This window comes from Bactrocera tryoni, chromosome 1 (assembly GCF_016617805.1).
Source record: "Bactrocera tryoni isolate S06 chromosome 1, CSIRO_BtryS06_freeze2, whole genome shotgun sequence".
Classification (NCBI taxonomy): Eukaryota; Metazoa; Arthropoda; class Insecta; order Diptera; family Tephritidae; genus Bactrocera; species Bactrocera tryoni.
The window spans coordinates 74521148-74536404 of NC_052499.1; the positions used below are offsets into that span (position 1 = coordinate 74521148).

A 15257-nucleotide genomic window follows, 5' to 3' on the forward strand; every position below is an offset into this window, starting at 1 on the left:
TGAGTGAATGCAATTATGTGCTGCTCCTGCCGTTCGTTTCGTTCGTCCCCCTGCGTGCTTCGACTGTCCTCGCCAACGGTGCGCTGGTTAGCGCGCCTGTTGTTGTCGCCATGCGTCAGTGCACGGCCAGCAGACCATACGAGTCTTTATTTCTTTCATTACTTTTTCCCATGTTTTTCCTTTTCTTTTTTCTATGCTTTCTTGACGAAAGTTGCTTGCTACTTAGCTGGTATATCCCTTGCTGAATGCTTTTTTATGGCCTTACATTGTTGTATTTACGAGTTTTGGTGTGAATTTTTTTCCGTTGCCTACGTTTAGGCGCATGTGGTTTTCTCAGCAGCACATTCTGGCGTCGATTAACGCTTACTGGCTTTGGTTGGTTGAGGTGCCAAAATTTAGTGTATCTGGCATTTTTTAGGATTTCTTTGCAAACTACGTTAGACACGCGTCTATTGAACTCGCTATTGAGGGAGCAGCAATGGGAACATTTTCAATTAGGCGTAAGTGCCTAGGACTATGCTAGTATTTCCAGATGTCGAATGTCTCGGCTTTAAGTTTATTATTATTTAATATCTACATCTGACAATACATTTTATTTCTGATTTCTGTATAAAATTTTAATTGATTTATTTTATTTTTTTTTAAATAGTCATAAAATCTGTGTCACTCAATGGGGCTTTTGGTGTGGAATATATTGAACATCAGATAAAAGTCGGCGAAGTTATTAAAATTCAAATAAAAAACTAAATTATTTCTCCTTAAGTTTAGCACCATCATATTAGTCACATATGCGCTCTTCAGATTTTTAGCTCGACCTCAAATATTTTTGACGTCGAAAGGGTTAAACATTTATATTTCGTTAAGTATTTTTCTATACATACGTATTTAATTTTATTAACAAGCAAAATATAAAAAGACTTTGATACAAACGTTTATTCCCACATTTGAAACTGCATTTAGTAATATTCCAAATATAATTTAATAAATATTGGAAATATTAGCGTCTAAATTTTATTATTTTTTTTTTAAATAAATTCAAAATTTTTGGTTGAAGAAAGCATAATCAGAGTCAAAATAGGAAATTTTATACACAACTCATTTGTTGCCTACATTTAGGGATCTTATCGAATATTAGCGAAGTCACCTACCTAACCTTGTATACTTTGGATTTCAAATTGAGTCAGATATGGCTTGCTAGAATGACGTATATTATTAATTATATAATTTTTGTAATGTTATTCATCTGAAAGAAGCTTTGCTATATATCTTCTTGGGTAACCATGGAGGGTTGGTGTTTCAGATGGGCGTATTCGACCTACTGCCGCGCCCACAAGACATCATTAAACGAAAACCTATAAATTGCCATAACAAAGCCTCAAAATAAGATACAAAACTGTTATTTAGTACAAAGAGTCGTATTTGCGCGGTTACTTGTCTATTGAAAATCTCTCAAAACTGGACTTGAACATGCAAATTCGCACAAAACATATCATTTCAACACCTTTTGCGACAACATGGAAAGAGGTCTAAATGGTTCACTGCCCGGTTAACTGTTAAAAACTATTTAAAGCGCGATAAGAGGAGAGGGCTTTATAGAAGCAGGTGGTCAAAATCGGACGATGAGGATTTCACCGCCCACATTTAGGTGAAAATTTATATGTATATCGGGACCTACTCGATTAATATTAGTTAAATGTGGTATACAGGATTATTTTCACATTTTTATGTTACAACGCGGAAAAGGACCGCCACGGCTTCTTCTCACATAATAAAATTTTAAATTACAAACCCAAAAAAAATTAATATAACGAGATTAAACTTTGCATGAATAGTGCCTTTGAAGTATGCTTCATTATGGCCGTAAATTGTCCAAATCTAACCAAAACTGTTCGATCCTCTGGGTACCGAATACGCGAACGCCAGTACCTCTGTTAATTTTTCATCGAAAATATCGGTCAGTTTGCGAGTTATATAATTGAAATTCAGAGAATTATTTCCTGTTAATAATATTTGTGTGTATAAAAAGTGAGTCAAATCGCATTAATACTTCCTTTAGTCATCATGTACCTAATTTAAAGATTTTCGAACAGATGGCTACTTTTTACCGTTTATATAGGCCAATATGTGAGTATCTCAATGAAAATATCGAGAAATTTTCAAGAGTATCACAAGATTTGCAAGTGTCGTTGACAATTTAATTAAATTGGGTAATTGCTATAAAAAAGAGCGTTCAAAAAAGGCGTTCACTGATCGAAGAGGGCTACGGCGGGTTTAACAAATCTTGCAACGAGATTTAAATTTCGTACTTCTGCCAAATTCTGGGATGAAGAATGGAAAAATTTAAATTTTTCGACAAATAAATGTTCAATTTAGATGATCCGAATGGAAACGATATATATTGCAGATCCCAAGGCTCTCCCGAAGGAATTCGAAAAAGCGAAACATTGGAGTTGACTTGCTCATGATTTGGGCGCTTTTATATTATAGAAGAACCACTCCAATATGTTTCGTTTCTACCAAAATGAACTCGTAGTATTCTGTATAACTATTGGATCAAGTTCTGGTGATAGAATTTATAGAGCCTGAGTTTGTTTGCGATTCATCTGTCAAAGAAGACTAAGAAGACTGCTGTAAGCTAAAGCCTGTGCCTTATAGTGCGTTACACAACTTAATGTTTTTTCCTTTTTCTAGTTCAACTTATTCTAATTTCAATATTTCTAGATTTTCAGAGGGATTTGTTTACATTTTTAATAACATTGTGGAAGAGGCAGCATGCTCTATTTATTGAAACGAAAAACTTTAAGCTTTCAATTAGTTACCATTTTGTTTTATTTTGATTTGAAAATTTTAACAAAATGTTAAAAAGAACTTATTTAGTAAGCAAGAAACCAAAGTTATACATATGCGCACTACTCCCCTCTCCCTAAAGCCACAAACAAAAATATTTCTTAATTCCAGCACAGAACTTAATTTTTAATGAACAATTTTGAGATTTCAAGCAACTTTATTTAATTAGGGGGCAGACTAATGCACACACACACAAACACTTGCTTATGCGCCGCAGGGAAAACGAGCCACCTACGCTTTAAAACGCGGCTGCCGCTGACACAAATTCCATTTTCTCCAGCGGCAAATTCGAGGGGAAAATCATTTTCAATTAATGCAAAACGTTGCTCACTGAATTCTCAGCTTTCAGCTTGTTTGCGGAATGGAAAAAAGTGAAAAAGTGGGGAAAAATGTGACAAGACTGACGACGCCCTTCACACACAGTTACAGCTACAGATACGAACACAACAATCGAAACGAAAGCGAGCAAACAGCAGCAACAATGAAAGGGAGACATCAAATGACACTGCGGCAATATTTTCATGTTGTAATTTATGAAAATGTCAAATGCTTATAAAAAGCTTTTGAGCGAGCACATATCTCTGCATATTCGATATATACATATGTACATACACACATGTGCATATGTGTACACAGAGACGTGTGTTGGTGTATATGAACAACTTTTATTTGCTTTTGACAGCAATATTTTCCATTTTCGCCCCTCTACAAAACACACTCACCCACACATATCTATATTGGAACCATCGACACACACGAAATTGCTGCAGACCTTTGTCGGCATTTGCTATTTTAAGACGCCATCGGAAATCTCACAAAATGATTTAGCTTAGTTTTTATGATTGCTTTTGAAATATAACATAATTCTCTATAAATACCTGAGCGCGCACCCCAAACACAAATTACAGCATTGTTGTTGTATAGTACACATATTTCTTGTTATTGTTGTCGATGTCTAACATTCCAGCGAGGCGGAATGGCGCATGCCGGTGTTGACAGTTGCCCTGTTTGCCATGCATTTGACTACAACAACAAAAATACCAATAACAGCAATACCCCGAACCACACGTACTTGGCCCACGCTGCATAACGGTAATAATTTGATGAAGTGCATAAGTGAATGCGCTTTTATTTTAAGACGCAAAGTGCGCATTGCCTTTCGCCGCACAAATCACTCGACCGAAGTGCATGGAAAAATGTTGCAAACAAGGTGAGTTGAGGTATGAGGGACGCAAATGCATATATCGCCGCTTAAGCTTTTCCAGCTGTTCCGTGCAACACACTTAAGCGCTAACGTTGCAGCTGCATTAGCAATTCAATTTACTTCTTCAATTTGTTGTTCGATTCGGCCTTTCAACATCCATGTTGCATGCGTCAATAATAAAAAATGCTAAGTGGCACAACACAAAGATTGTCTTTCAATTAAAACTCAGAGTTATTGCATTTAATGACCGGCATTTTCATAGTTTTCGTGTCAATTCGTGTGCTGCAGTCTTTTGATTTGTTGGCGAGGCGTTGAATTTGATTATTGCCTGTCCTTTCGGGGGGCGCTAATGAGGTGCAAGAGGCACAAGTGGCGCGCAGTGCAGCCAAATGTGCCATAAATTGTTATTGTTATTAATATTGTAATCATTGTTATTGTTTTCTATTGCGCTGCGCTGAAGGGCTACGCATTGTTTGCTCACAACCATTGAACTCTCGGCCTTTGTTCAACTCTTTGTTTTTGTTTATGTTTATGGATTCGGTGCTTATTGGGTGATAAATGCGGATTTATGCTTTCGAATTACTTGTTTATATGCAATGCTGCACAATTTAGTGCTTTTCCGATTAAGGAGACAGTGATTTTGACACGAAATGAGGCGATAACTCTTTAATGATTGAGAAGGGATTAGCTATGCGTAAAATAAATTTGTTTAGAGTATAACGCTTTGTTTTTTGTTTAGAAATTTTCTGCTGTAATTAATATGAGTTGACTATCTGCAAAGCAAGGAGTGTTTTACTGTGTCATCTTTGAGATATTTCGTTAAAATATATTGTATTTTATAAGCAAAGTGTGAAAAATAAAATTTTTTACTTGAAACTATTTTTTAAAAGTTCTAGAAACAATAACTTTAATTTTTTTTTTCAAAAAGCTATTAGTAAAAACTCAAAAATCGAAAAAATATATTAAAATCCATATAAAAACGTTTACGCTTGATTGTACCAAAGCTATAATAATCTTCATAGGTGCATTTTTTATAGTAGAAAAGGGTATACAATATCCTTTATCTGATTTTGATCAATTAGTTCCAATTAGATCCAGTCGTAATAATTTCTTAAAAGATCACACTATTGTCTTAGCCAATAAGTCAGGCCAAATTTCTTGAACAGATCTCCTCAAATAAAAAAGTTCTCCATACCAGAGACATACTTGATACCGATCATTTAGTTTGTCTGACAGCTATATGCTACAGTGATCCGATCTGAACATATTCTTCGGAGATTACAGCATTGACTTCGGCAATTATCCGTGGAAATGTCTTCTCAAAAGAAAAGCTTTGCATACAAGCATTTTATTCCGGTTGTACAGTTTGTAATGCAGATATATTCTATAGTGTGCCAGAATCGGGCATGTTTGTGGGTATGCATTTTGGTGATAGATTTGCGGGCGACAATTTTCAGTTCGATATCTCAGAAACTAGTCCCTCAGCTTAAGTTTCGCATATATACACTCAGACGAACGGAGAGACGGACCTGCACAAATCGACTAAGCTCGTCTCAATGATCATTTGTAAATGTACATACATATGTATATACTTTATGAGTTCTAATCTGTTGCCTTATGGGTGTTGGAAATTTCGTGGCTTACCTAACAAACCTTGTTGAGGTAAGCATTTGTAAAAATAGTTATTGTAAACTATATTGTGACAAAAAGAACCACGGAAATCGTAATTTAATTTCCTGGGTAAATGATATTGCAAAAAAATTATTGGATAAGTTGATAGGAATGTCCATAATTACCATGCTAAATATGAACGCGATCTGCCGGCCAGTTTATTTGCAGCATCTACATACTTTAGTCGGTACACCTCAGTACGTTGTGATTTTTACAATGAATAAAAATATCAACAAGGAATTTGTCTCAAATATTGTTTTTCTAATCAAATTTGTGCGGTATCCTTGTGAATGTTGGAAAAGGGTAGACCGTGATTCAGTTTTATCAAAAACACAAGCCTACAACTGGAACAAAGTCTTCAAAAACGGTCGAGAAATCGTTGAAGACATGTTTTGTTCTGGACGACCTTCGGTCTATTTAACTGATGAAAATATTAAAAAATTGAAGGATCTGGTGCTTGAAAATCATCAGGCAAGGGTTAAAGAAATGGAAGAAGAGTGGTGTATATTTTGGGCTAACAAAGAATTCCGTAAACAGTTCTTTTGGACATGCATGATTGTGCGAATTCCGATCTCACATTCATGGAGAGCATTATACCTGCCGATAAAACATAGGTTTGGTATGCTAAAACGTTAACAATCATCGGATTGGAGGGAAAAATGCCAGTCGAGTCCAAAAAAATACGCCATAGTCACTAAAAAATCAAGGTGATGCTTATAGTATTTTTGTAGATATTTGTGGTTTGGTGCATCATGAGTTTGTTCCAGAAGAACAGGTGGTCAATAATGAGTTTTATTTGGACGTATAGTGGCATTTGTGTGAACGTCCGTCGAAAACGTTCGGAATTGTAATTCATGATTCATGGATTTTACACGATGATAAAAATGCAATAAATACCATCAATCAACCATATTATTCACCAGACTTGGCTCCGTGTCATTTTCTCTTGTTCCCCAAACTGAATTCACCGCTCCGTGGAACCGGTTTTCAGGCGATCGAGGCAAAATAAAATTCGCTGAAGGAGTTGAAGACCATCTTCAAAAGTACTTATGAAAAATGTTTCTTGGACTGAAAAAATCGTTGGCATAAGTGTATTATATCTGGTGGGGATTACTTTGAAGGTAAGAAAATAAATATTGATGAATAATTAAATATTTGCAATTTCCGGGTACAATGTAATCCAACGCATTTCTCTAGAAAACATATTGCAATACTTTTGTTTGTTGAAAACATTGGCTTTTACCTTAACTTTATCATACTTAATTTTAAGTTTTATCCATACTGAGACACCCTAAGTTAAGGCAGCACAAAAATTTAATTGAATTAATTTCCTTGAACCAAAGTAGCCTTCAGATGTTCGTGATTCAAGACGCAAAATTTGTCGTTTTAATCGATATATTTTAGCAATTTCGCTTTCTTTGAGATAATTTTCGATTTTTTTCATTCATTATAAAGGCTTCTAAGTTTTTTGGTTAGCTGATTCTGATAACAGGGGCTGTTATTTATTAAATATACTTAAATATTGCTGCAGGCGTACTCTTGGGGTAATTTCCTTATGACTCTAATATTTATTTAATTTATTACATAACCTCAAAATATAGCAAAAATAGGAGCCATTTCTTGGATTAGTTGTTGCATTTATAAGTCTCTTTTATCTAAGATATCTCTGATATAAAAGTAAGATTTCATAACCCAAGAAATTGACATAAAATTGCGAAAATAATGTGGAAAGGTATTTTTAGTTCACTTCTGATTCGTGCACGCCTAAGTATAGGCCAGATTTCTTTGATTTGAGATTGAAAACGTGCCTAGAATTAGGGCAAATTGAGGAACCAAATAGATATTGTTATTCAATAAATGAGTATGAAACATCATACATTGATATACAAGTACATATTGACTTCTTCTCGACTTCAGTAATTTGTAGTATATTATTTAACTGTAAATTAATGTAATACGTAAACAAGTCTTGGCAAACTTTTCCGATTTTTGCGCTTCCATTACCAAAGCGAGGGCCAAAGAAACAACTCGCAAACGGCCAGAGTGCAAAAAATGTATGTCAGGCACACCGCGTAAACACACACGCACACAGTGAAAAGGAAATTATGTTGCAATTGTCGCCAAACAATAACACACAAAAAATATGCCAGCGACGGCAGTGCTCGCTTAGCAGTTCACGCGTAAAAGTTTTTGTTAAATGTGGTCCATGTAAGTAAGTACATATGTGTGTGTGTGTTTGTGCGTTAACAAATTTGTATGCACAGCGCCATTTTGTAATTAAATCCCCGCACAGCCAGCGGCGTGGCGCGCGCTTTTTTCCGCCGCAGGGCGTGCGCTAAGCGACATGCTTTGAAAGGGGTGGGCGATAAAGGGTGCTTGGGAAAAAATGTGCAATATTTTTGATTTCTTATCGATTGCGCGCGTAATTTACAGTTATTGACGTGAAATCCGCTTAAATGGCTTCGATGAGCACACGATTTGCAGAATTGCATCGATGAGTAGTTTGCGTGGAAAAAGTGTGAAAATCTGTGTTTTCGGGGGGAAAAACTGCTGTTTACGCATATTAAAACGCTGAAAGATGATACGGTTGCGCAAGCTGTTTTTCGCGCTATTTAAATTTGTTAAAAAAGTTAGTTGGTGCTAAAGTTTTTACTAAGTAAACGCGCGGCAGGTTTGAAATAGTTTTAAAATAATTTTTAATTTTTTCGTTTGCTTTACCTCCCTCACACGCCCCTGACAACTGCACGCGATTATGTTTTGTGTTCCTGTATGCCATTTGTGCCACAAGCCGCTTGCCACCTCACAGTTGCCTGCTGTGCGGCCTGCCCATTGCGCTGTGGCCTCATTGTGTCTTTGCAAAGGCAGCAACAGCGGCGGCCTTTCTTCGGTTGTTGCCATCTTCAGCTATAGTCTCAAACCATATTTGTGTGTGCATAATGAATGCTCCCTGCGCCTTCGCCCCCAAACGCGGCCGCCACACTCCTCGTTAGCGCACACAAGGCGGCCACAAGCAAGCGGCGGCGCTGTCAGAGGCTCAGTTGGCGACAGAGTGTCCTTGACATTTTTCATTACACTAATGAAGTTGCCAACTGCCTGCGAAAAACGTGCGCAACACTATATTTTCACACAACTAAAGAGCTAACCCACACTCTTACACACGCTCACGCACTTGAATGTAAACAAACACATGCACACACACACACAAATATAAATATGCTTGTAAACGCGCTTGCATTTGAATGTAAGTAGGATGCATGCAATTATGTTTTGTTTTCCAAATGTCATCATTAAGTTCAAACAGCATAAATTGTAGGTGTGTGGGTGCGTGTGTGTGCGCCGCCTATTCATACAGCGGTCGGCAAATAAATAGTGACAAAAAGTGATTAAAAAACACGATATGGAAAATCTTTCAAAGAATTTCTGTATAAAACTGTGAGAGCTGAGATATTGTAGACAATGCGGGCAAAGTACCAAACGATGCGGTGAAGGTTATGTGGAGCTTGTTAATAAATAAAAAACTAATAAACAAATTGACGCAATATTTGAAATATCTGAATACTCTGTAGAAAGCTAGGACCAGCAGATAATTAGTTTAGCACAGTATATCTTACGAACTCTTCATTTAAATTAATAATAGACAGTAGTAATTGTTACCCTAGGTTGCACCCATGCTACAGCACTCTTCACAAATACAAAAGATTTAATAAAAGAACTTGATTTAGATCGTCCAGTTTGTATAATAGCTACATATATACTATGGTGATCCGATCTGAACAATTTTTTCGAAAATTCCACCATGTCCTTTAACAATACATCTTACTGAATTTCGTGAAGACATCTTGCCAAATGAAAAAACTTTCCATACAAGCACCTGTTTTTCGTTCAGTTTGTATGGCAGCTATATGTTACGGTCGTCTGACAAATGAGCAATTTCTTGAAGAGAAAAGAACGTGTGCCAAAATATAGATCGATATCTGAAAGATTTAGGGAACGCTGGCTTAATCAACTCAGCTCGTCATACTGACAAGCTTTATTGTTACAAATTTATGGCAAACGGAAAGTATCCTCTACGACGTTTTAAAAAATAATAAAAAGTATATTATTATTGGTATTATTTGTATATTATTTCTATCATTAAAACCAAAAATATTTCATTATGGCCTAAATGTAGGCAATATTTTGTTCCTTCTCATATTTTCAGACAAAGTGTTGCCTACATTTAGGCATATTTCGTAAAATATTTAGCAAAGATGCAAACCATCTCAAGTAGAAATTCATTTTAATAGTTCTTTCAGTGGGTAAGCTGGAATGTAGTCAAAATTTGTTAAACTGTACAATTACTATAACTCTAATTCCATGGAAACCGATTATCAAGAGGCTGCATAGAAACATAGGATATATTTCTAGACCTTTAAAGCTTTTATTAGCTGTTTGATATCAGGTCTTGTACTCTCTAATTTCGACGCACTCTCCGATCAGCATCAGAAAATTTGGTCTTTTGAACTTATTTGAAACACATTACTCAAAGGTTACATTAACTGTTTTTTTAACTATTATATATAATATCCTGTGAACTATCTACAAGTATTGGTATTAGTGGTACGATTATTAAAATAGTTGATTTTTGTGCAACTCGGGTCTGAGCTTGGAAGTTTATAAAAATATAAATTTTAACGGCATTTTTTGACTTTGTGAGAAGAAAATATTGTGCATAGTTTGTTTATGAAGAAATATTTCTTTTACAATTATTCTATATAGTCACACGAAATACCATAACCAAAAATTCAAATCTCAGAGGTTACGATTTTATTACGGAAAAGTTAGAAGTAAGCATTTCTGTATATTTATTTAAGAAAGAAAATCGTATTAGTTGAGCATTACATAAAAAGAACTGTATAGAAAACCGCTGATTGTTTACTTTTCTCTTTAAAATCTTTTAAATTCAAATATTTGAAATTTGTCACTTCCCGCAAATCCAGCGATGCCTGCCGAACATTTGCCGACCACTGGCATTTTTATGCTCGCGTATTTGAGTCAGCAAGCGTTCATATTTCACATGGCCCCCTTAGACCCTAAAAAATTGCGCCCTGCTCCACCTGATCCACCGACACCGTCACCATCACTAATTTAAATTTTTCATTTGCCGCCGCGCCGTCACTTGTATCATCTTCATTGGCGCTTCTTATTGCTTGTTGCGTTTTGTCGTGCTGGTGCGTGCGTAATGTTGCATAATTAATGAGGCAACAGTGGCAGGCATATGCGTCGAAGAATACACGCGCACACTGCACTAACACAAGTAAAGACACACATACACAGACATACGCATATCGCAGTCAGGAGTGTCTGCTTGCGTTCTGAGCGCTGATGCTCATCTTCAGGGCCGCCTTGCCACTTCACGCGGCGCACTGACGGCAAGTAAGCTTTTTTCGTATGTGTGTGTGTGCGCGCTTGTGTTAGAAATGCGAGTATTTGCGTGAGTGGCAGAAAATATGGTTCCAAGTCTGTCAAGTGGCACATGAGAGTTACAAAATGAAATTTACTGCAACTATCCGAGTCGCCTGCTTCTGTGTGCGTGTGTGTGTATGTGAGAGCCTGCAAACAACTTGTAATGCAATACACAAACATATGCGAACTGTACGTGTATATGTGTGCGCGTATAATTTACTGATAATAATAATGAAAGTGTGTGGCACGTCATATATTTGCAACTTTGGGCGCGCTTCTACGCTGGTGATTCTTATTTGGAGAGAAACTCTATTCCTTTTGCTTGCGTGAATATCCAGTAGTCAGCTATGTGGTATATTCTTGCTAGAAATGCTATCGACGGCTAATCTTCGTCTGCCTTCTGTAGTATGATATCCCTTAAACTTTGCTAGGCTTCGAACTTAACGCTTTACGAGCCACTAGTCAGCGTGAAAATACGCTCGGATACAGTGCGCGCACAAAAAGGCAGCGTCAGCAAATAATCAGTTGTAAACAAGGGCTCATCATACTTTCTGCAATAATCTAGCGTCCTTTTAATTTAAATATTTAAGTGCCTGCGCGCACTTGATTGGCGCAAATAACTAACAACAACAAGAAAGCGTACATAAAAAAATTAAAAATATCAAATCATAAAAACTTAAAACAAAATTAAAAGATAACGCAAGTATTAGCTGCTATGAGGGTGAAATGTAGCAGCACGCCGTGGCGCATGAGTAACCTGCACTGTAGTGGCTACCTACATTTTAGCCACTTCGCCGCTAGTCAGCGCTTAGTTTGAGTTCTCGCCCCTCTCCGCAGCTCATCAGCATTTCGGCGCTGTGCAGCTACCCACGCGACCTTAGCCAGCCCGCGGGCGCTTTTCACTTTTCACGATTTGTTCGCAGAAGTCCTTGTGCCGATTTGACGCTGAGCTTGCCAAGTGGCGCCCACATTTCTATGGAGCAAAAATAAAATTCGAGTTCAGCCTCACAGTTGCTTCCGCTGCCCATAGCAGCGCGTCCGTCGACGTCCGCTGGGTCCCTTGCAACTTGGGTCAGCTGAGAGCGTGCTGCAACAGCCGTGCTACAAGTGCATTGCGTAAGTTGCACGCCAAATTTATGTTGTTGCAACGCTGACACATGCTGCGCGCGGTAAGGAGAAGCACAAAAGGCGCTGAAGTTTACACAAGCAAAAAGAAAAGGCGCACTGCAACAGCGTCCGGAAGATTGCGAAAATGAGAATGTTGAAGAAAGATTTCGCAAGTAAGCAATTTGGAGGATGTAAGTGGATGTGGAGAGATAAATTGAAAAACGCGACGTGCGGTGTTAGCGCTGGCCCAGCGCTGAGCGCGCTGTGTGCTGCGTACAAAGTTAAATTTCGATTTGACGCCAATGCGTGAATGTGTGCGTGCGTTTGATGTGTGTGGGTGGGCATTTGGCGCGTGTCTGCTGCAGCATTGAGATATTAGATTAACGGTTTTGCGTATTTACACTGCTTTCAATGGAATGCAATTTTGATTTTATTTTGATATCTTTGCGAAAATGTCTCTAACTTTTGCGTCCGGCTGCTCGTAAACCAAAAACAAATGTTTGCATTGCGTTTCGAGTGGTCTGAGCGCTTCAAATATTTTAGGAAGTCAAAATTATGTGTGCAGCGCGCGGAAGTAATGCTTTTTGGCACGACAATGAAAGGAATGTTTATTGTCTACTTAAAGCTTTTGATGGTTTGCTGAGCTTTACTACTTTTTGAAGGTCCATTTTGGCTCACTCATGGAGCCATGCTTAGAGTCACTGCTTCGTATTTCGTGATCTGCTAATTTTTACCTTTCAACTCTTTATGTTATATGATTTACAAAGGACCTTTATGCCGCTTTATTGCTGTCTTTTAACATCACTTGCACCTGCTGGTGACTGGCGACCTTGACTTCCCTGATTTACTATGCAATTCCCCATCTATTGTCTTTTTCATAATAACTTGTAGAGTGATGAACTATTGCGTGCTTGCTGCCGACTTTCGCACAATCAGCTTGTAATTATTATTAGGAAGGACTAAAGCAGTGGCTCATTTGAGGTGTCCTCATTACTAATTTAATCTCAAAAATGTTTCATCACGTACACGTACGTAGTGTAATTGATTGAGTAATTTAAAGAATTATTACTAATTCAGTATAATTTAACAACATTTAAAGTTCATCTTTTAAGGTTTATTGACTATTAACTGTTTTCTGATCAACGGCAATAATAAATATAGTCATTAATGATTACAGGACTAAGTACTTCTAACTTTAATTGATTATGGATGAAAAACATCTAACGTTTTTTACGAAAAATGAATTTTTGAGTGGACCTTTGTCGGTAGAATGGATGAAATAGATGTTTATTTCCGTAACACGCATTCCAACTACTCTTTTTGTCTAAGAACTTTTAGAAACTGACAACTAGTTGACTTTGAATATTCTTCACATACAAGCAAATTGACCATTATAACGAATTGAATTTTGCTTGTGCATTATTTTCTGCGGCCTTAGCATAGACAAATGGATCAATACTCTTAATAGTCAAATAACGAGACTCGATCACTTCTCTGAAACTTCTCATGATTGAATTACGAGTTTACTCTTACTGACCGATAATTTTTCAATACCACATTACTGTTTCGTTAATTAAGTTATTGGATAATGGTTAATTACTGACCTGATGTCGAATAAGCGATATGGAAATAAATATAAAAAATATCGGTTGATCGAAATTTTATTGCTTTATGACCTGTGACTTGTGGCTGTAGCCAACTAATACCAGACGACACAGGCTTCTGCTTATTAAATTTCAGTTTCTCCTGCACCAGAATTAGTGAAATTTATTTTTATTTTTGGTTAAGGTTTTCAATTATTTTTTTTCCTCCTAATAGAGAAGTAGGGTAGGGGGAGGATTAGCTCATATAAACAGTTTGTTTTTATAGGAATTTTGTTCTTACTTCATATTTCTTTTATATGCGAAGGGCAAATCAGGCACATTCGTAACAGTCAAAAGCAAACTTTGAGAGCTAAAAAGAAAAATTCCGATGTTTTCAATGGCTAGATTCAGAATATGAGCTTGAAAACAGAAACAAAAAAAAAACAAACAAAAAAAATGTTGACCAGTATAATAACTGATAACTAAGTTCAGTTTCTGGCTAGTAAAATATGGAAACGAAGTATTGAACATTTTGAAAGCAGAGTCACGGAAATGAAAGTGCAAAAAGCGAATATCGTCTAAATGTATGCCTTGAAAAATTAAAATTAATCCATTCAATAGCAATTTGTTTAAAAATGTGAGGGGATGATATGCAGATAGTCATCTGAATAGCATTCGCATTCAGTTATATTTTGGCTATTGAACTACACATTTCAAGAACAAATATTAAGCTCAAAAAAATAGAAAATTTTGGAATTAAAAAAAAAAACTACCACAATCCTATCATTCCAAATATTACAAATACACAGTAATTTTTGTAAAAAAAAATATTTTTAGAGTTAGAAGCCATCACCGAAGAAGCTAAAAACGATCATCCGCTGCTGCAGGCATACCGGCCTTGTCCAACGATGAAATCTTTAGAAATTCTTTACTAAATATACATATCAATTCGTAAAATCGATATGTCGCAATATGAAAATCGATTTATTTTTGTAATTTCAAAAGAAGTGCGCCCTTTTACTACATCATCTTATTTAAAATGTTTACGTAGGTGACCTTTTGTACTACGAAGTTTGGCAGCCTTAATGTTTGAATCTGGCTACTTACAAATTTCGTGAAGGTTGTCCGAAAACTATTATGGCTGTGCTCAAACTGTTATTGCAAAGACTTTATGTGGTCTATCGTGAGATATAGAAATTAGAGGTACCAGCAGACATACAATATTGCTTTAACATTTGATTGTATAATAAAAAATTTATTGTAGAAAAATTTGTTAACGTTAAAACACACACGATTTGTCAATCGCTCAAAAATAGGCTCATGTCGATTGGTCGAGAGAAATGTGAAAAAAATACGATAGCGATGCTTCGAAAGACGTCTTTGCCATCAAAAGGGCTTCG

General features: G+C 36.6%; 1 protein-coding gene across 2 annotated transcripts in view; it reads right to left on the reverse strand.

Annotated features, from left to right (window-relative positions):
• Positions 1-15257, reverse strand: part of LOC120776053 (hemicentin-1) — a 203808-nt gene that overhangs the window by 138480 nt on the left and 50071 nt on the right. The window lies entirely within an intron of this gene.